We start from the raw sequence: 23201 nt of genomic DNA, 5'->3' as shown, positions 1-23201 counted from the left end.
CAGCTTTCAGTCTTCTACCAGTTCAATATAAAACCAAAGAACCACAGAAAAATTTTGGCACAGAAGGAGGCCATTCAGCCCATCATATAAGTACCGGCCGAAAAACTAGCCGCCTAATCTAATCCCACCTTCCAGCACTTGGTCTATAGCCTTGCAGGTTACAGCACTTCGGGGCATGTCCATGTACCTTTTAAAAGAATTGAGGGTTTCTGCCTCCACCACCATTCCTGGCAGTGAATTCCAGACACACACCACCCTCTGGGTAAAGTTTTTCCTCATTCCCCTCTAATCCTTCTACCAATCACCTTAAATCTGTATCCCCTAGTAATTGACCTCTGCACTAGGGGAAGCAGGTCCTTCCTGTCTACTCTATCTAGACCCCTCATAATTTTGTATACCTTAATTAAGTCATCCCTCAGCCTCCTCTGTTCTAAGGAAAGCAACCCTGGCCTATCCAGTCTTTCCTCATAGCTACAACTTTCAAGCCCTGGCAACATTCTTGTAAATCTCCTCTGTACTCTCTCCAGAGCAATTATGTCCTTCCTGTAATGTGGTGACCAGAACTGTACGCAATACTCCAGCTGTGGCCTAACCAGCGTTTTAGACAGTTCCAGCATTACATCCCTGCTTTTTATTCTATACCTCCGCCAATAAAGAAAAGCATTCCATATGCCTTCTTCACCACTCTATCTACCTGCCACCTTCAGGGACCTGTGGACATGCACTCCAAGGTCTCTCACCTCTTCTACCCCTCTCAATATCCTCCTGTTTATTGTGTATTCCCTTGCTTTGTTTGCCCTCCCTAAATGCATTGCCTCACACTTTTCTGGATTGAATTCCATTTGCCACTTTTTCGCCCACTCAACCAAACCATTGATATCTTTCTGAAGTCTACGGCCATCCTCTTCACTATCAGCTACATGGCCAATTTTTGTGTCATCAGCAAATTTCCCAATCATGCCTCCCACATTTAAGTCCAAATCATGAATATATACCACAAACAGCAAGAGACCCAACACTGAGTCCTGTGGAACGCCACTGGAAACCACTTTCCATTTGCAAAAACATCCGTCGACTACTACCCTTTGTTTCCTGTCACTGAGCCAATTTTGGATCCAACCTGCCACATTCCTCAATATCCCATGGGCTTTCATTTTGCTGACCAGTCTGCCATGTGGGACCTTGTCAAATGCTTTGCTAAAATCCATGTAGACCACATCCACTGCACTACCCTCATCAATCCTCCTTGTTACTTCCTCAAAAAACTCAATCACATTAGTAAGAAATGACCTTCCCTTAACAAATCTGTGCTGACAATCCCTGTTTAATCCGTGCCTTTCTAAGTGGCAGTTTATCCTGTCCCTCAGTATTGATTCAATAATTTACCCATTGCCGAGGTCAGACTGACCGGCCTATAATTATTTGGCCTATCCCTCGCACCCTTTTTAAACAATGGTACAACATTTGCAGACCTCCAGGAAAGTGAGACCCCCCCCCTCTGTGTAGATGTCCACGAGCCCACTGCTTCCACATCACTGACCTCTAACTGTACAGGCAGAGGTTGCATCCCTTATGAAGCCAAGCGGGGCATCCCAAATTTTCAAAGCTTTTCCATAAGGAAGGACAAGGAAATATGGTCTCTGTATTTGCATTAAAAATTGAGTTGTATTGATAGTCTTGGAAAAGAAATTTTAAAAACGTTGCTAATTGAGATCAATATCTCCTTTGTAACTTTTATCATCAAATAAAAAAAAACAATTTAATGGAGTTTGGAGATTAGACCCACAAAATTAAAAAAGACCCAAACTTAAAATCTGTCTGCAAATTATTATGAGCATAAATAGATAGAAATCCATAAGCACAAACAAAAATATTCCTGGAGGTGACTTGAAAGGTGAGAAAAAAAGAGGAGAATTTATCTTTAAATTCACAGGGTACTGCTCTTCCTGAGTGGCAGCATTGAGATATTAGGCCTGTAAGCTGCTGTAACTCCAGGCTAAAGCACCAGTCAACCGTACAGCTCTACTGCACTACTGCACTATTGCAAATCAGAAATATTCTTTCAACTAAATCCATATAAATGGAATTAATTTGATATTGCATTTTTGAAGCAGCACACGCTGTATAAAGTTCAAATAATAAGGCACTGTGCGTTCCTTAGTATAGATATTTATGCAGAAATTTTTATTTCACATCGATGTTGCCAATCTCTTCAGGCAATAGCTGCACCAGTGATTCACCTGAAGTGCTTCTCACCTGGTTATCTTTGAGCCTGACTGTGGAAGATGCTTGCAGTCGTGCCTTTTCCCCGATTTTGGACATTAGGAGTGTTTCCCATTGTGCAAGGTTGGCTTTTGTGTACTGATGACATTGCTGATGGAATGAGGAGAGGAGAGGAGATTGGATATTCTGTTGAGGTGTCTCATAGTGGTACAAAGAAGGTTAAGGAGAGATTTAATAGAGGTGTTCAAAATCATGAAGGGTTTTGATCAAGTAAATAAGGAGAAACTGTTTCCAGCTGCAAAAGGACAGTAACTGGAGGACACAGATTTAAGGTAATTGGTAAAAGAGCCAAAGATGAGATGAGATTTTTTTTTAATGCTAATTGGTTAGCTTTATCAAAGAGGCATAATGGGCCCCCTTCTGTGCTGTAAGATTCGATGGTTCTATACTACTGTAATGTATCAGCGCACACAAAAAAGACTCTAAAATATCTTATTGCCACTTAATTTGCTCACTGCAGTCATCTTTCTCTATGTCTTTCTCAGTATTGAGCTTGCTACTTCTTCCATCCACATCTGTGGCTGCTCGCTCAGCGTGAATCATAGAACATTACAGCCACAGAAGTCTGCGCCAATGTTTTCCTCCGCATGTCTTGGACAATATTTATCCTTCAACCCAACATCACTAGAAATGATGATCTGGTCTTTATCTCATTTCTGTTTCTGAGAGCTTGGTTTGAGCAAATTGGCGACTGCCTTTCCGACTTTACAACAGTGACTATGCTTCAAAAGTACTTCATTGGCTGTAAAGTGCTCTGGGGCATTCTGAAGTTATGAAAGGTGCTATATAAATGCAAATTCCTTTCTTTCATGAGCCTTCTCATCCAATCCCACTCCCCTACTTGCTCCCCATGCTGTTTAATGTTTTCTTCTTTTCAAACGTCTATCCGATTCTATTTTAAAAGAATTTATGGACAATGCCAGGCAAAAATGTCATCGGTTTCATTCTAGGCAAGAGGCAACACTAGGTGGTTCCCAGCCCAGCAGCTCCACCAGACCGATCCCACTCCAGCAACAACTCAACGTAGCCCAGCTATTCCAGTAGGCTGAGAACAGTCTAGTAACAACACCACCAGGCTTATTCAGCCAGGCATTCCTGCTGATCTTAGTCCAACAACACCAGAAGGGGATCCCAGCAGCACCCACATGGCAATCCTGGCCCAGTAGCAACACATTCTAGCCCAACAGAAGTACCAGTAACAACACCAGCAGGCTGATTCTCATCCAGTAGAAACACCAGTATCAACACAAGGTGGCTGATTCTGGTCCAATAAAAACAGCAGTATCAACACCAGCAGGCTGATTCTCACCAATAGAAACACCAGTAACAACACCAGCAGGCTGATTCTTGTCCAATAGAAGCACCCGTAATAACACCAGCAGGCTGATTTTCGTCCAATAGAAACACCAGTAACAACCCCAGCAGGATAATCCCATCCCAACAGCCATACCAGAAGGCTGATCCCAGCCCTGCATTGACACCTGTAGCTCAGCAAGACCACCAGGCTAATTAGAGACCAACAAAAACAGCAGCAACAGACTGATTCTGGCCCAGTTACACCATACTGGGGAAAATAAATTCATTCTTGTATGCAAATTAAAATGAACAAGAGAACCTTGATACGTGTTTGTTAAATGTTCATCTGATAACATCAGCAACAGTGATTACTACCCTCATATCATTTTAAAAATGTGAAATGTAGCCAGGTACTTTTTCATTCCTTGTGTGTCAAACTAAAACGAAGAGTGAAAGGCGCACAGCTGCATTCCAAGAGTCCACAGAATAGTCCCTGCTTGCACAGACTCACTTAATAATACATTGTTAATAGATTTATGAAGGCTGGTGAAAAGTCATTCATTGTTGGAAGAATAAAGAACGCACTTTATAGCTCTGAACTGCAAAGGAATCTAAGTGTTCCACTGCAGATAGTGGGTGAGGTGCGTATGATTACAGTAAGTGCACAGAACAACCTTAATTATTAACCAACTCAATGGCTGGCTGGCAAAAAACACTGACAGCTTTTCAGGACTTGTATTTATGCCACTTGAACTTTTTTTTAAACATTTTTGTTCTCAGTTTTCAAGGAGATGGGTTACATGCAAAAAAAACCCCATCCTTTTATCAACTTCCTATCAATTCAGGTTTCAAAAAATTAAACAAAAAGTCTCCATGCCTGGTGGGCAATATGTTTATTGTTTTTAAATGTATAAAGGTCACATTGTTTAACCACTCTGCCAAATTCAGAGTAGCAAGGCATAGGAAAGGAGTAGAGCATTTCATCGGGCATGGATGCAGCTAAGTGAAAGATAATGTTACAACTACATGAGGAAGGGGTCTCAGGCTTCCCTGTCGCCCCTTCTCTGGTTTGGCCATAACAGGGTTTATCTTTGTAACACAGTGATTTTAGTTTACCACCAGACAGTCATAGAAGAAACAGGCAGGTAGTGCAGGAGACCCCTGAGTGCATCTCACACTCCAACAGGTATTCAGTTCTGAATACTGAGGAAAGTGACGGTTCATCTGGGGAGTGCAGCCAGAGCCAAGTCCATGGCACCATGGCTGGCTCAGCTGTACAGGGGGGGTACAAGTAAGACTGGAAGAACGATAGTGATAGGAGAATCCATAGCCAGGGAACAGACAGGCGTTTCTGTGGTCGCAGACGTGAATCCAGGATGGTGTGTTGCCTCCCTGGTGCCAGGCTCAAGGATGTCACTGAGCGGCTGCAGAGCATCCTGAGGGGAAAGGGTGAACAGCCAGCAGTCATGGTCCACATTGGTACCAATGAAATAGGTAGGAAGAGGGATGTGGTCCTGCAGAAAGGGTTTAGTAAGCTAGGTAAGAAATTAACAAGCAGGACCTCAAAAGTAGTACTTTCCGGATTACTCCCAGTACCGCGCGCAAGTGAGTATAGAAATAGGAGGATAAAGCAGATAAATGCGTGGCTGGAAAGATGGTGCAGGAGGGAGGGCTTTAGATTCCTGGGACATTGGGACCAATTCTGGTGAAGGTGGGGCCTGTACAGGCTGGACAGGTTGCACCTGAATAGAGCTGGGTCAAATTTCTTTGCGGGGTGACTTGCTAGTTCTATTGGGAAGGGCTTAAACTAACTTAGAAGGGGTGTGAGAACCAGGAGATAATACAAGAGAGGAACACCAAGGTACACAGAGAATTGAAAGAGACAGATAGCACTAGAGAAGGAAATAGCAAAGTATTAGGTGGGGTCAGAGTGAGAGTGTAAGACAGTACTGGATAAAGGACTGTTAGCTAACAGGAAGCAGAGAGTAGGGATAAATGGGTCTTTTTCGGGTTGGTACGCTGTAACTAGTGGAGTGCCGCAGGGATCAGTGCTGGGGCCATGGCTGGTCGCTCATGTTTCACAGCCATACAGCAAGGTGCTGAGAACACAGGCCTTATAAACCATCAACTTGGTCCAAAGGGTCAGCTTGGTGTTATCCCATGCACATTTCCAAAGTTGGCCAAAGATGGTAGCTGCTTTCTCTATGTTGAACTCTGCATCAAGAGGCAGATTGTCTATCACCATGGAGCCAAGGTAGCAGAATTTGCTAACCACTTCCAGTGGAGTATAATGTGGGAAAATGTGAACTTGTCCACTTTGGCAGGAAGAATAGAAAAGCTGTATAGTATTTAAATAGAGAGAGATTGCAGAACTGGTACAGAGGGATCTGGATGTCCTAGTACATGAATCACAAGGTTAGTATGCAGGTACAGCAAGTGATTAGGAAGAGAAGTGGAATGTTGGCATTTATTGCAAGGCGAATTGAGTATAGAGAAGTTTTACTGCAGCTGTTCAGGACATTGGTGAGACCACATCTGGAGTACTGAATACAGTTTTGGTCTCCTTATTTGAAAGAGGATATAATTGCATTAGAAGCAGTTCAGAGAAGGTTCACTCGACTAATTCTGGGGATGAAGGGCTTACCTTATGAGGAAAGGTTGAACAAGTTGGGCCTGTACTCATTGGAGTTTAGAAGAATGAGAGGTGATCTTATTGAAACATATAAGATCCTGAGGGGGCTTGATAGAGTGGATACTGGAAGGATGTTTCCTCTTCTGGGGGAGACTAGAACTAGCAGACATAGTTTAAGAATACGAGATCTCCCTTTCAAGATGGAGATGAGGAGAAATTTTTTTCTCAGTCGTTACTCTGTGGAGTTCTCTTCCCCAGAAAGCAGTAGAGACTGGGTCATTGAATTTATTCAAGGCTGAGTTAGATAGGTTTTTGATAAACAAGGGAGTCAAGGGTTATGGGGGCAGACAGGAAACTGGAGTTGAGACCACAACCAGGTCAACTATGATCTTATCAAATGGCGGAGCAGGCTTGAAGGACTGAATGGCCTGCTCCTGCTCCTATAGGATCTCCTAGAGAAGGGAGTAGTTGCATATTAGATGCAAGTGGACTGAGAAGGACTATGGGAAATGCAAAGACAGGATTGCAATGCACGTGTGTAAATGCACAAAGTGTGGTGAATAAGATTGGTGAGCTACAAACACAAACAGCAGCATGGGAATATGATGTAGTGCCAATAACGGAATTGTGGTTTAAAAATGGCGAGGACTGGGTGCTTAATATACAAGGTATAAAGTGTTAAGAAAAGATAAAGAAGGAAAAAAGGGAGGTGGGTGGTAGCACTGATTAGGGAAGACATTGCAGTGTTGGAAAAAGGGGATATCCTTGAGGGGACAAGGACAGAATCCATTCGGTTAGAGTTGAGCAAAAAGGGTATGATCATGCTACTAGCGGTATTCTACAGGCCTCTAAATACTGAGGGAAAGAGACAGAGGAGCAAAGCTGTAGGGAAAATCAGAGATGTGCAAGAACTATAGAGCGGTGATATTGGGGGACTTTAATTACCCAAATATTGATTGGGATAATTTTACAGTAAAGGGTAAGGAGGGGGAGGTATTCCTTGATCAGTATGTTCTCAGCCCAGCTAGAAAGGAGGCATTGCTGGATCTGGGAAATGAGATGGGCCAAGTGTCTGTGGGGCAGCACTTGGGTAAGAGTGATCATCGCATTGTATCATAAGGTTTAGCCTAATAATGCAGAAAAGCAAGGAATAAAATAAGTTAGAATGTCTAGGTTGAAAGGGGGCTAATTTCAACATGATGAAAAGGGATCTAGCCAGGGGAGAATGGAACCAAAGTCTGGCAGGAAGAGCTGTATTGGAATAATGGATTATCTTTAAGGAAGAGATGCTTCAGATACAGGCTAGGAATGTTCCAACAAAGGCAAAAGGTAGGGGAACCATGAACAGGGCTCCTTGGGTGATGAGGGAGATAGAGATGATGATGATGAAACAAAAATAGAGGGAGTATGATGCATGTCAGGTGAATTTTTCAAGTGAGAACCAGGCCGCATACAATAAGTTGAGAAGGGAGGTGAGGAGGAAAATAAGACTGGCAAAGAGAGACCTGTGAGAATAGAATGGCAGTCAACATAAAAGGGAACCCAAAGATCTTCTACTGGCATGTAAATAGTAAGCGAGTAGTAAGAGGAGGAGTGGGCCTGTTCAGGTCAGAGAGGGTGATATATGTTTAGAGGCGCAGGGAAGGCTAATATACTTAATGAACACAGATAAAAAATACTCATTAAGGAAATGGAGGGTAGATAGGTCACCTGGTCCTGATGGCTTGCATCCCAAGTTGCGAAAGGAAGTGGGGGTGGAGATAGTGGAAAGGCTTGCCATAATCTTCCAATCTTCCCTGGATACAGGGGAGGAGCCAGAGGATCGGAGAATGGCAAATGTGATACCCTTATTCAAGAAAGGGTGTAAGGACAGTCCTAGCAACTATAGGCCTGTTAGTTTAACATCCGCGGTGGGTAATGTTTTAGAAACAATAATCAGGGAAAGTATCAGTGGAGATGTTGGAGTTAATTAAGGAGAGCCAGCATGGATTTCTAGAAGGTAGATTATGCTTGACTAATCTAATTTAATTTTTTGATGTCGTAACAGAGAAAGTTGATGAAGGGAATGTGGTGGATGTTTATATGGATTTTAAGAAAGCATTTGATAAGGTACCACATAAAGGCTGTTTAACAAAATTGAGGCTCATGGAATAGGAGGGTCAGTGTGCAATTGGATAAAAAAAAATTGGCTGAAGGACAGAAAACAGTGAGTAAATGGTTGCTTTTCAGACTGGAGGAAGGTAGACAGTGGTGTCCCCCAATGGTCAGTGCTGGGACCACTGCTTTCCTTTTTTGCTATATATAAATGACTTGGATCTTGGAATAAAGAGTAGAATCTCAAAATTTGCTGTTGACACCAAACCTGAAAGAATGGCAAACAGTGAGGATGATATGAACCACCTGCAACAGGACATAGATAGGCTAGCAGAATGGGCAGAGAGGTGGCAGCTTAAATTTAATACTGACAAGTGTGAGGTGATGCATTTTGGCAGCAGGAATAGGGCAATATATTTAATGGCACAGTACTAAAGAGTGTGCAGGAACAGAAGGATCTGAGGGTGCATATGCATAGATCTTTGAAGGTGGCAGGACATATTGTGAGTGTTTAGTAAAGCATTTGAGATAAATAGCGGCATTGAGTGCAACAGGGAAGTTATGTTGAACCTCTATAAAGCTTTGGGTTAGATCCCAACTTCACTTCAGGAAGGATGTGAGGGTCCATGAGAGGGTGCAGAGGAGATTTACCAGAATGGTTCCAGACATGGAGGATTTTAGTTACAAGGTTAGGTTGGAAAAGTTGTGTTTGTTCTCCTTAGAGCAAAGGATATTGAGGGGAGATTTAATAGATCATGACAGGCCTGGATAAGTTAGGCAATTAACTGACTGTACAAGGATTAGGGGGCATAGATTGAAGGTTTTGGGAAAATGATGCAGGAGGAATATGAGGAAGCACTTTTTTATGCAGCAGGTGGTAATGACCTGGAACTCACTGCCCACGAGGGTGGTGGAAGTGGAGACGATCAAAGACTTCAAGAGAAAGTTGAATGGCTACCTGAGAGAAATAGACTTGCAGGGCTACGGGGATCTGAATAGCTTAGTGGAGTGCCAGCATGGACTTGATGGGCCGAATGGCCTTCTTCTGTGCTGTAGATGACTCTATGACTTTTCAACAAATTGGGTTAACAATGGCATGGCAGACATGGTGTCTCCAACTTCAAACTCAAATGAATGGGTGTGAAAAAACTCCACTTTATCAAAATGGAATGATGATGGGTGACACCCATATCCCATTGTCTAACAATGGCCCCATCATAAAACACCATTTATAAAGATGATGGTAAAGTGCAAGCATGGTCACATGACAGAAACTAGGGGTCTGATAAGGAACTTAATAAAAGTATATGCTGGGCAAAGACAAAACTAGATATAGAGATTCCTTCTACTCCAGCAGGAGAAGGAGGACCCTGCCTAGAACACCATCTTTAAACTATCTGTAGGCCGTGACTGGAAGTGGCTTTGAGACTCCCTACCTGAGAAATTGTACTGGGTTTTTGACATTGAACTGTGACGGAGATGCAACAAAATGAAGTCTGCAACAATGCATTTTCCCTTCTGGAACTTTGCATTTTTTTTGTCTTCAGTAAACCAGGAAAAAGGAAAAACAGATCTGTGCCATTTTTTAAAATCTTCATCCCCAGGGAAGAATGCCAGGTTTGCAGTGAACTCTTTTTTAAAGCCATCAGATTTAAACACATTTTATTTTATCTCTATCTTTTTGTGTGTGTGTGTCTGGGTGCTTGTAAGTGTGTGTGAAGTTGCGAATAATTTCGGGGATTGTGTAATAAACATTTATCATTCTTTAAACCTATGAGAAAACTTGCCATTTGTTTGACCATTAAAATGCTCAGGAGTTAAAATACATTTCTAATAAAAACAGTCTTTGGTCAGTTGAAAGGTGAAAAAGGGAAACCATCTTTATCATGTTCCACCTATCTGTAACAATATCCCTCCATACGTTCCTGTCTCTCAGAGCAAAGCACTTTGCCCTGTGTAATAGATTCTCAAAATTGGGTGCTCCATACTTGGTGAGGGTGTTCACGTGGAAGTGATTTCCTCCCTGACAGTGCAGGTGATCCTGTAACTGTACTACGTGAGAACATAAATAGGAGCTGGAGTAGTTCATTTGACCCTACGAGTCTGTTTCATCATTCAACATGATCATGGCTGATCTTCTCCCTCAACTCCACCTTCCCACATCATCCCCAAATTCCTGAATTCCTGTAGTACCTAAAAATTGGTATGTGTACAATAAAAGGCAATTCTGCTTCTTTCAAAAACAAACAAAAGCCTCCACTGAAAGTTGTCTTAAGAGTCCTCATGTCACATATCAGCTTCAATATGACATTAATAAATGCAATAGGAAGCTGCTGGACAAGATGGAATCCATTCCCCAGGTATTGGTGTACAAACAGGCTCAATTGCACTTTGAAATAAAATGCTTTGTTGACCCCAGCTGCCTCACATTTCTCCCCATGTGTGATTAATGCTACCTATTCTCATCTCCAGATGCAATTACTTTTATATATGATGTGCATGTGGCATCAAAATTGGTGTGATAAATGACTGAAGTGGGACCTTGTAGAAATAATCACAGTTTTTTTAGCAGCTTTCATGGATTGATCAGATTTAACAACTGCCATAACTCATCTGCTTGAACAGAACCGAGGTTGGGTATTTTTTCGTATTCCTATGTGTGTTTGTATGGAAGTGCACGGCTTTGTTTGAATGCTTTCATTATTATAGCTTCTGCCAACTGCATTGTCATGTTGATGTCAACAATGTTCAGACTCATCTATGATTGAGAAGAACAACCTTTAGTCAACCAGTAGGTGGCCAGTCCTTTTACACATCATCGCACTTTGAGTGCTGATAGCGTCTTGCCTAAGTAATTTAATTTGGCTTCTGACTGCAGCTTGGGGGCTTCTGTCTGGTCCCTGATACTTGCAGCAAAGCTATAATTAGACCATTAGGCTTTATTGTGTTGGTTCAATTTGCATTTGGCATTGTTTGTGTCGAGCAACCCATCTGCGCTTGAAACTTTCTTCCCTGAGGAAAACTGTGTTGTCATGTGCTCACATACACTGCCTCTGCGATGCATTCCTGGTATCTTTAGTAACTTGGGACTCTTACAACTCAATTTTCAAAATTTCACTTCATTGTGTAGGTTTAATTTTTTTTTAAAAACAACAGAATGCTTTCCGCATTTAACACAGCAGTTACAATCTCAGCTTTGGCTCAGTGGTAGCACTCACACCTCTGAGTTAGAAGATCATAGGTTCAAGTTCCACTCCAGGAGATTAAACACCAAATCTAGACCGACACTGTCGGAGGTGCTGTCTTTTGGATCAAATGTTAAACCGAGGCCCTGTCCGTCGCCTCGGATGGATGTAAAAGATCCCGTGGCATAATTCAAAGAAGAGCTGAGGGAATTTTCTATGCTAAAAAGAAATTTAAATTGGCTAGAAAACGCTTTAGGACATCCTGAGGTATTGAAAGACGCTACATAAATGTGAGTCCTTCCCTTTTTCCAGTGTTGGAATATTAAGAATTTTACCTATGCATGTGAGCTCAAAATAGTGTTCAAAGGAATTTCAGCTCCTGGGTATGTTGTAATATCTAGCTACTTTATATTAAAAATAAATCTTGAGTTATTCACACTTCTTTAAGTGTCACGCTGTGTTCCAGATACAAATCCATTTTTCCAATCTTAGGATGTGCCTATTTAAAACAATTAAACCTTGGGGCCTTAAAGGGACACAGAGCCACAAGCAGTGGAATAAATACATTTGATGCTCTAGTCCTGATAAAACATCATATTGTCTGACTTGCTAAGAGCAATGCCAAAGGAGATCTGCAAGTAATATTAGAAAAGCCATGCTTATAATGCATCGCATATTTTAAAAGTATTTGTCAAATAAAATGCCTATCATGATATTTTGATGGAAGCAAATTTCTCTGGAAGGCATCAGAAACACGTTCACCATTATTTTGCTGTTTCTGAGCATATCTCTTTCAAAATTCTTTCCAAATTCCAGGTCTGCTTGACCCCTCTGAGCTCTCTTTGTTCATATGTATAACATATATTGAGTTTACACTGTATTTCGCAGTTCACATGAGCAACACCACAGTGATCCATTAGTAGTGTTGTATGCTTCAGAATTAGCAGTCGGAATTTTACGTTGGGCGAGAGGCCCCGCCCACCGACCAAAAAGTTGGGGTGAGCCCATCTCTGCCGGGCCTGGAGAGCCACACCAGGATTTTACGCTCCCCAGGCCCTTAACTGGCCTTGGGCGAGACTTTCACTCACTCTTCTGAGGCAGGAAATCACGCCTCCAAGAGGTGCCGGCCAATCAGCGGGCGGCAGCTCTCTGTCCCAGCAGCACCACCGGGAGTGGTGGCCACTGCTGGGACTGCAGCCAGTTTCAGCAGCAAACCAGCCCTGGAAAAAGTTGTGTCTGGGGCCTTGTCAGAGGCAAGGGGGGGTTGGTTTCGGGGGTGGGGGGGAGGGGGATGGGGGTTGTTTTGTGTAGTGGAGCCGGTTGGGTTGTGGGGGGGGGGGTGCCTCCATGGGGCACAGAGTGACTGACTGATCAGGAGGGCACCCCTCACCCCGCCAGGCTTTACTTGGCAGCCTCCTGGAAGGCCTGAACCGCCTGCCCTCCACTGGTGCGGTGGCAGGAGGAGGCCCTTAAGTGGCAGTTAATTGGCCACTTAAGGGCCTAGATTGGCCTGGGGTGGGCTGGTTCTGGTCAAAGCCATCCTTCGTAAAATTGCAGTGGGGGTGGAAAGATGTCGGGAACTCCCACCCCCCACATGACAATATTACATCACCCCCCACCACCCCCCTCCACCTCTCCCCCCCACTACCAGCCCACTGGGGTGGGGGGGGGGGCATAAAATTTCAGCCAGCATGTTTTCTTGTAGGATGCAGTGGTCATTCATGGTTTTTAATCCTGTGCTATGGATGTGTTCTATTTTATTGCTCTGTGCTGGGCTTGATAGTATCCACTAGAAGCTTGCATAATTTAAGTAGCAAACGACCTGGTACTTTTAAAAAAGAAAACTCAAATGAATAATTAATTTCCATGCCAGTGATTCCATGGGTGATTTGTAATTTGTATTCAATGATGTCGTACTTTCTTTAGCACAGGAACACAGGATAACTTTGGATCCTGGTATACATTTCAGCCTGGAGTTATCGCCTGGTTGCACTGGTCTTTTTGGTACAACTTGCCGAGATTAGCATAATCGGCACAAGAGGTCACAGAATTTTAAGCACAAATTGTGTTCAGTGCAACATGAGTTCCCGCGATCTTTTGCGCTTGTTTTAAAAACATCTCACTAGAAGCAGGCCCTGCCCACCAAACTGGCCATGTCCCCGGGATGAATTATTCACCATTGGGCATGGGCCTGCGAGGAGGCTCCAAAAGTAAACTGGAACAGCTGGACGCAAGGCCACTAATAGGTACCTTTTGGAAAGGTTTGAACAAATCTTTTTCATTTACTTAACTCACTACTGTAGCCCAATCTAAATAGAAAATAGTTTGGTATTTTTTAATGTCATTTTGAGTAAATTTAAAATCAAATTACTCAGGTGGTGGATTGACACAGTGGTATCTATATACAATGTGCAGCAAAAACAACTTGGAGACAGGGAGCACTGCAACCGGGTGAGAAGTAGGTTCCCAACAATTGGGTCAAAAGTTCAAGTCCCATCTTTTGCTGTAAGGGCTCACTGACTCACTCTGAATGCATCTGTTAATGTGTCTATGCCTACAATTCTATATTTATTTTATCGGCTGCCTGACTGACATCATTTATAACACATGCTACTGAATTGTATGCTGCAGTCTTCAACTTTTGTTTTATGCTAATATCACATGGACTTGGAGCAGGGATGTGAAGGATTGATTCCTAACCTGAAGTGATGTGAATTATTCTGCAACTCACACAATTTGGGTGCTATTCAAAAACAATAATCATTTATAATTGCATGGCACCTTTTTAAGGTGCTTCACAGGCGCATTTGTTTTTAAATGACACTGAGCCAAATAAGGAGATATTGGGCAGGATTTGAAGAGCCTGTCGCTGCTGCTAGTGGCGAGCTTGGGCCGCACGCTGAAAAGCTCCCGCGCGAAAAATAGACAAAGGCAAGCAGGTGATGATCTTCTCGGGTGGTAGAAAGCATAAGAATGGAGTTGGATTAATGATGACAAAGAAGGTAGCAAGAACAATGCAGGGGTATTGTCCAATGTCAGAGAGAGTGGATAGAAGAATGGCTGGTGAACAGGAAACACAGAGTAGGCATAAATGGGTCATTTTCTGGTTGGCAAGATGTAAGGAGTGGTGTGTCACAGGGATCAGTGCTGGCGCCTCAACCTTTTACAATTTATATATAAATGACTGAGATGAAGGGACCGAAGGTGTGGTTATTAAATTTGCTGATGACACAAAGACAGGTAGGAAAGTAAGTTGTGAAGAGGACGTAAGGAGGCTACAAAGGGATATAGATAGGTTAAGTGAGTGGGCAAAGATCTGGCAAATGGAGTATAATGTGGGAAAATGTGGAATTGTCCATTTTGGCAAGAAGAATAAAAGAGAAGCTGTTACAGCCAGGTGAGGAGGGGGTCTCAGTCCCCCCTCTTGCCCTTCCTCTTGTTTGACCACAACAGGGTTTACTCCTTTTTAAACAGGGGTTGTGCTTACCACCTCTGAGTGTTTTACCCTTTTACCTTTACTGTGATCGTGAAAGAACCAATCAGACAGGTTTTCTTGAGTTCAAACAAGAAAGAGGTAAGTTTATTATACTTAACACTCTAACCCTGATTTAAAAATAATAAAAAGAGGCTACACATTCATGCACACATTCACATGAGAATCACACACACACACAAATAGATTACAGAGGGAAAAATAGATTCGGTGGTTGATTGTAAATCCAGAATAAATGGAAATTAAATGCTCAGTCTGTGAAGTGGATGACCCAGTGGTCCTCGGTAGAAGCTGTATTCTTGAAGTCTTCGCTGGTCAAAGTGCACTTTGTGGTTGGCCTGCTTTGCTCACAATTTTCCTGAAGGCAGAATTGTAGTTGGCTCTCTTCCCCTGGTCTCTGGCTTTAGCTGTTTGTAGGCTTGGAGAATCCAAAGTTGCAGACGGTTTTCAAACTTGATGTTTTCTGGGGAGAGAGAAAGAGAGAGAGGGGGAAGCATGCAGATTTCTCTGCTGCGCACTCAGTTACTCATTGTCCTCTGAGTATGACAAAATTCCTGGGTTTTTTTCAGAAATGGACAGAAGGTCACATGGTTCTCTCAATACCCTTTGTTTTTAATGAGATACAAGCTTCATAATTGGCTCCACAGGTTGCAGAATACCAATATTTACACTCGGAGGGGTTTGCTCTTTCAAAGTCCAAGTGTCAGGATGGCCTTGACTGTCGTGCTAATGAAGCAATCCTGGGTAATTCGATTTACCTAGAGCAAGCCATTGTTCTGGGTCCAGGGCTTCTCAGATCTCTGTTTGCAGTTCACTCTCCTGGTACTTCAGATGTAAATTGCAGTGGCCATCTTGGCTGCTGGTTTTTTTTAAGTTACTGTAGGATTTTTTCCATTAAAAGTCTAGTGTAAGTTTCCAACTGATGAAATTAATAGTTCTTATTTGGCATTTGGGGTTTTCTTGACAAAGCATATTATCTAAATGGTGAGATTGCAGAGCCCTGAGTTGCAGAGGGATCTGCGTGTCCGAGTGCATGAATCGCAAAAGGTTAGTATGCAGGTACAGCACATAATTAGGAAAATTAATAGAATGTTATTGTTTCTTGCAAGAGGAATTGAATACACAAGGAGGGAGGTTAGCTTCAGTTATACAGGGCATTAGTGAGACTGGAGACGTCTGGAATACTGTGTGCAGGATTGGTCTCCTTATTGAAGGAAGGATGTAAATGCATTGGAAGCAGTTCAGAGAAGGTTACTAGACTAATGCCTGGAATGGGTGAGTTGTCTTATGAGGAAAGGTTGTACAGGCTAGGCTTGTATCTGCTGGAGTTTAGAAGTGTAAGAGGCAACTTGATTGAAACATATTGGATCCTGAGAGTTCTTGACAGGGTGGATGTGGAAAGGATGCTTCCTCTTATGGAAGAATCTACGACTAGGGTCACTATTTAAAAATAAGGGGTCATCCATTTAAGACGGAGATGAGGAGAAATTTTTTTCTCAGAAGGTTGTGAGTCATTGGAACTCTCTTCCTCAAAAGGCAGTGGAAAGCGGAGTCTTTGAATATTTTTAAGGCAGAGGTAGATAGATTCTTGATAAGCAAGGGGCTAAAAGGTTATTGGGAGTAGGCAGGAATGTGGAGTTGAGGTTACAATCAGATCAGGCTCGAGGGGCTGAGTGGCCTACTCCTGCTCCTAATTCGTATGTTCGTATGAGTGATTATGGAAACATTTAAAGGGAAACCGATGAAAATTGCATGTGTTTACAACTGTCTGGGCCCACATAGGATCACAGTGATAAAGAAGTGGAAGTATTCTATGAGAAGGTGCAAAAAGCATTGAAGCATGTGAAGAGTGGAGACATCTTGATAGTCATGGGTGATTTGAATGCAAAAGTTGGCGGAGAGAGGCTGGGAAATGTGGTGGGTGCTTATGGAATAGGAACGAAGAATAAAGAACAAAGAACAGTACAGCACAGGAACAGGCCATTTGGCCCTCCAAGCCTGTGCCGATCTTGATGCCTGTCTAAACTAAAACCTTCTGCACTTCCGGGGACCATAATCCCTCTATTCCCATCCTATTCATGTATTTGTCAAGATGCCTCTTAAACGTCGCTATCGTACCTGCTTCCACCACCTCCCCCGGCAGCAAGTTCCCGGCACTCACCACCCTCTGTGTAAAGAACTTGCCTCGCACATCCCTCTAAACTTTGCCCCTGGCACCTTAAACCTCCGTCCCCTAGTAACTGACTCTTCCACCCTGGGAAAAAGCTTCTGACTATCCACTCTGTCCATGCCTCTCATAACTTTGTAAACCTCTATCATGTTGCCCCTCCACCTCCGTCGTTCCAGTGAAAACAATCCGAGTTTATCCAACCTCTCCTCATAGCTAATGACCTGCAGACCAGGCAACATCCTGGTAAACCTCTTCTGTACCCACTCCAAAGCCTCCACGTCCTTCTGGTAGTGTGGCGACCAGAATTGCACGCAATATTCTAAGTGTGGCCTAACCAAAGTTCTTTACAGCTGCAGCATGACTTGCTAATTTTTATACTCTATGCCCCGACCGATGAAAGCAAGCATGCCATATGCCTTCTTGACTACCTTATCCACCTGCATTGCCACTTTCAGTGACCTTTGGACCTGTACGCCCAGATCTCTCTGCCTGTCAATACTCCTAAGGGTTCTGCCATTTACTGTATACTTCCCACCTGCATTAGATCTTCCAAAATGCATTACCTCACATTTGTCCGGATTAAACTCCATCTGCCATTTCTCCGCCCAAATCTCCAGCCAATCTGTATCCTCTGACAATTCATATCCCTATCTGCAACTCCACCAACCTTTGTGTCGTCCGCAAACTTACTAATCAGACCAGCTACATTTTCCTCCAAATCATTTATATATACTACAAACAGCAAAGGTCCCAGCACTGATCCCTGCGGAACACCACTAGTCACATCCCTCCATTCAGAAAAGCATCCTTCCACTGCTACCCTCTGTCTTCTATGACCGAGCCAATTCTGTATCCATCTTGCCAGCTCACCTCTGATCCCGTGTGACTTCACCTTTTGTACCAGTCTGCCATGAGGGACATTGTCAATGGCTTTACTGAAGTCCATATAGATAACATCCACTGCCCTTCCTTCATCAATCATCTTCGTCACTTCCTCAAAAAACTCTATCAAATTAGTGAGATACGGTCTCCCCTTCACAAAACCATGCTGCCTCTCACTAATAAGTTCATTTGTTTCCAAATGGGAGTAAATCCTGTCCCAAAGAATCCTCTCTAATAATTTCCCTACCACTGATGTAGGGCTCACCGGCCTATAATTTCCTGGATTATCCTTGCTACCCTTCTTAAACAAAGGAACAACATTGGCTATTCTCCAGTCCTCTGGGACCTCACCTGTAGCCAATGAGGATGCAAAGATTTCTGTCAAGGCCCCAGCAATTTCTTCCCTTCCCTAGCAGAGGTGAACATCTGATACAGTTTGGTGAGAACTACTTGGTCACCTTGGATACACTCTTCAAACAACACCCAAGATGACTGCGTACACCTGGAAGAGTCCAGGAGATGTTCACAGAATCAAATAGATTTTCTGATGATCAATGAAAAATACAAGAACAGCATCAAGAATGCCTTCACTTACCCAGGTGCAGACATCAATTGAGATCACCGTCTGCTTGTAATGAAGATGAAAATTGGGCTGAAAATCCCAAAAAGAAATCCCATGAAGGATCAAGCCAACCTAAGCAGAGTGGTAGAGGAAGATGTGATGAAGAAGTATGCTGCGGCAGTTGCTATCAAGTATGAAGCCTTACTTCAGGATGGGACAGTGCAATACCAATATTGTGAAGGGCTAAAAAGAAAAACATCCTGCAAATCTGAAATGAAAAAAAAAATGCTGGCAATATAGAGCAAGTCTGTCAGCATCTGTAAAGAGAAAAGGCACATTGGTATTTTAGGTATAAGGCCCTTTCCCATAACTGAAAACTGAACTGTTAACGAGCTTTTATGTAGGTTGGAAGGGAGAGAAAAAGGAAAAGCGGACAGTGGGGGATGGCAAAGGATCATCTTTGTAAGGCAATGAAAAGATATCAGAAGGGAAAAAGAATATAGAAATAACTCAGATGGTGAAATGCACAGCAGAAGTCGCACTCCAGTTTTCCAGTTCTCTTTGCAGATACTGATAGACTAGCTGTACATTACCTACACTTTATTGGTTTCCTTTTGGTCAACCTCTGCTGTCAGTGACATTATTGAACATTCCTGCCATGGTGCACGTTCCCCAGCTTGATGCTTCTTCCCAAATTTATTGGCGTCAGCTGGACCGCTGATCGATTTGGTGCCATGCGCTATAAAGAAATTGTTGGTCCAGGTATCAGATGTAAATTGAGCATACTTCTACCCACTGTAATGCATTGCAAAGATCTTGCATGACCTTGATTCCTTTTGCCACGTAGTATGGTCCATTAATCAACAGTGATGGCCCATAGTGACAACAATGCTTTTGAGTCAGTTAGGGACCTATTCATGAAAAAGAGAAAATAAGCTACTCTTAATTCAGTGGCATCTATAGTTACATCACATTTTTCACATGAATAGTCTGCCAGTGACCTACTAAAATTATGTTGAAAACAGTCACTCTACTGTCTTTAGCACATGGTTCTATTGAAAGGGGTTGCACTGTTTTATATGATACAGATAGTGACTGCAATTGTCGGTTCTACCGAAAGACATCTGACGGTTCCAGACAAGATAAACAGTAGTATTATAATGCCTGAAGGCAAATAGGTTTGAAGAAAATAAGTGTGTCCTAAACTCTGTTTTGGAATGGAGTTTTGTTATAAGATCAGCACAGCTGTAGTTATTGTTGAAAAATAACAATTGGCAGATTTGGGAGAGTATGGTGAATGCAGGTAATGGGGCCAAATCTTCCTTATTAACCCAATGCCCAGTGGCAACCTGAAGATAAATTGCCACTTATGTAAATTTATTTATTCATCACTCAAATGTGAGTATATTTTGGAAACAAATTAATTTTATTATTTATTAACTTCTCTAAAATGTCACCATAAATTTTGTATCCGCTGTATAGAATGAGAACAATTGCAGGTTAAACTACATACTAAACTTCAGTCATTCCTGAAATATACTAAGGGCTAGATTTTGTGCAGGAGGCAGGGCTCCCGGTCTGGACCGAAAAGTCAGGGGGATCCCCACCTCGGCATTTTTTCTGACCCCTGGAGCGATCCTCTGGTCTTTTGGGCTCAAAGTTTAAGGAGGCGGGATTCCTGTCCCTTTACACACTTAATAGGGTTGGGGAACCTGCCCCCAAGAGCTGCCAGCCAATCACAGGCCCAGCAGCTCAGCCGTATTGCCCTCGCCACCGGGAGCGGTGATTACTGCCGGTACTGAAGAGGCCTTGAACCCAGCTCAGTGCTGGAACCCTGGATATCAGGTACCTGAGGCTGGGTCACTGAGGCCAGTCCAGAAGGCTCCAGTAAGCAGGGGGTGGGGGTTGGCCATTCGGCCCGGGTGGGGCCGCCCATGGGGGTACATTTATTTCCAGTGGGGGTCTTCTGTGGTCCACAAATTACCCAAAAGGAGGAATCCACCACCACCACCCTCAGCCCACAGGGAGAGTGCCTCATTTTCCAAGGTATCTTCCCTGTGCAGCGGCGGCTCCTCCCCCCGCCATTGGTAAGATCCCAGTGGCGGTGGGAAGACGTCCTTATTTGGCCCCTCTGGGTGGGAAGGCTGTCGCTGGAAGAACCGGAACTGGGATTTCTGGCACAGGTTCCGTGGTGGGCTCTTCTGCTCTGATTTTCCATGCTCTCTCCACCACCCCCGATCCCCCCCCAGCCCCACCAAGAAACCCGCTGTCAGGATGAGCAAATTAATCTATTTAGCTTAGAATGAAGTTTTCATGGAAGTAAATTTGTTGCTACTGTCTGTTTTGTCCAACCTTCCTTTCTGTATTTTGCTTTCATTCTATGTTGGATCAATTTCTCAATCCTCTTTCTGATTTATCAATCTCAAACTCAGATTTTCTAGCTCTATTTTCATTTTGACGCACTCAAGTTTTTCAGTTCTTCTTTCATTGGCCTACATCACTCACTCTCAACATTGCTCCCTTATTGTTCCTTTGGATTTCTTCACTTTGTTCAACTTTGTTCATCTCTCTTTCATTATCCTTCAGAAGCTCCTGATCAGTTCTGCTATGTTTTCCTTTCTCTCCAGCTGTTCCTTTTTTGTTTGTTATCTCTCTGTCTTTTTTCCTTTGTCCATCAGCTTTTCAGCCTCTTCTTTTTGTTCATCTTTATTGTGATTTTTCATAATCCCCACCTCTCATTTGATTTTATCACTTCGTCCTCTTAAAATTCAGATTAATTCCTCCCCAGTTTCCCACTCTTGTTCATTAACTTTTCATTAAGTACTTTGTGTCTGCCTTCATGGAAGAAGATACAGAAAATATCCCAGAAGTACTGGGGAACAAAGGGACTTGTAAGAATGAGGAACTGATGTAGTGTATTTGGATTTTCAGAAGGCTTTCAATAAGGTCCCACACAGGAGGTTAGTAAACAAAATTAGAGCACATGGGATAGGGGGTAATATACTGGTATGGATTGAGAATTTCTTAACAGACAGAAAGCAGAGAGTAGGAATAAATGGGCCATTCTCAGGATGGCAGGCTAATACTAGTTGGGTACTGCAAGGATCAGCTATTCGCAATGTGGGGACAAAATGTGATATTTCCAAATTTACTGATGACACAAAACTAGGTGGGAATGTAAGTTGTGAGGAACATGTAAGGAGGCTTCAAGGGGGTTTGGACAGGCTAAGTGAATGGTCAAGAACATGGCAGATGGAATATAATGTGAATAAGTATGAAGTTATCCACTTTGGTAGAAAAAGCGGAAAAACAGAATATTTCTTAAATGGTGAGAGGTTGGGAGTGTTGATGTCCAAAGGGACCTGGGTGTCCTTGTTCACGAGCCACTGAAAGCTAGCATGCAGGTGCAACAAGCAATTAGGAAGGCAAATTGTATGTTGGCTTTCATTGCAAAGGGTTTTGAGTACAGGAGTAAAGAAGTCTTTCTGCAATTGTACAGAGCCTTGGTGAGACCACACCTGGAGTATTATGTACAGTTTTGGGCCTCATTTATGTAATGAAGGATATAAAGAGGGAGTGCAATGGAGATTCACCAGACTAATCGCTGGGATGGCGGGACTGTCTTTTATGAGGAAAGATTGAGGAAACTAGGCCTGTATTTTCTAGAGTTTTGAAGAATGAGAGGTGATCTTATTGAAACTTTCAAAATTCAGGGCTCGCCCGGATGGATGTAGATAGGATGTTTCCCATGGCTGGTGAGTCTAGAACTGGGGACATAGTTTCAGAATCAGGGGAAGGCCATTTAAGACTGAGATGAGGAGGAATTTCTTCACTCAGAGGGTGGTGAATCTTTGGAATTCTCTACCCCAGAGGGCTGTGGAAACTCCATCATTGAGCATGTTCAAGACAGAAATCAATAGATATCTTGAGACTAATGACATCAAGGGATATGGGGATAGCACAGGAAAATGGTGTTGAGGTCGATGATCAGCCAGGATCCAATTGAATGGTGGAGCAGGCTCAACGGGCTGAAAGGCCTACTCCTGCTCCTATTTCCTATGATCCTAATCATAAAAAGGAGGCACAGAAGGTGCTTTGGAAGGAGTAATGTGGCACAGAAGTATTCACTGAATGGCCTGACACTGGGAAGTTCCGAGGCACAAAGGGACCTTGGAGTGTTTGTCTATAGATCTCTGAAGGCAGAAGGGCAGGTTAATAGGGTGGTGAAAAAGGCATATGGGACACTTGCCTTTATCAATCGAGGCAAAGATTACAAAAGCAGGGAGGTCATGTTGGAGTTGTACAGAACTTTGGTAAGGCCACAGATGGAGTACTGTGTGCAATTCTGGTCGCCACATTATAGGAAGGATGTGATTGCATTGGAGGGGGTGCAGAGGCGATTCACCAGGATGTTGCCTGGGATGGAACATTTAAGCTATGAGGAGAGGTTGGATAGGCTTGGGTTGTTTTCACTGGAGCGGAGAAGACTGAGGGGTGACCTGATCGAGGTGTACAAGATTATGAGGGGCATGGACAGGGTGGATAGGGAGCAGCTGTTCCCCTTAGTTGAAGGGTCAGTTACAAGGGGTCACAAGTTTAAGGTG

At 43.2% G+C, this 23201-nt stretch overlaps 1 protein-coding gene across 1 annotated transcript in view; it reads left to right on the top strand.

Moving 5' to 3' along the window:
• Positions 1-13683: 13683 nt before the first annotated feature.
• Positions 13684-23201, top strand: part of LOC137368771 (leucine zipper putative tumor suppressor 3-like) — a 182061-nt gene continuing 172543 nt past the window's right edge. The window contains exon 1 of the mRNA XM_068028988.1: positions 13684-13751. The gene's annotated coding sequence lies outside the window, so the exon portion shown is untranslated. The remainder of the gene's footprint in view (positions 13752-23201) is intronic.

Source organism: Heterodontus francisci, chromosome 1 (assembly GCF_036365525.1).
Source record: "Heterodontus francisci isolate sHetFra1 chromosome 1, sHetFra1.hap1, whole genome shotgun sequence".
Classification (NCBI taxonomy): domain Eukaryota; kingdom Metazoa; phylum Chordata; class Chondrichthyes; order Heterodontiformes; family Heterodontidae; genus Heterodontus; species Heterodontus francisci.
This window is presented reverse-complemented; position numbering and strand designations above follow the sequence as displayed.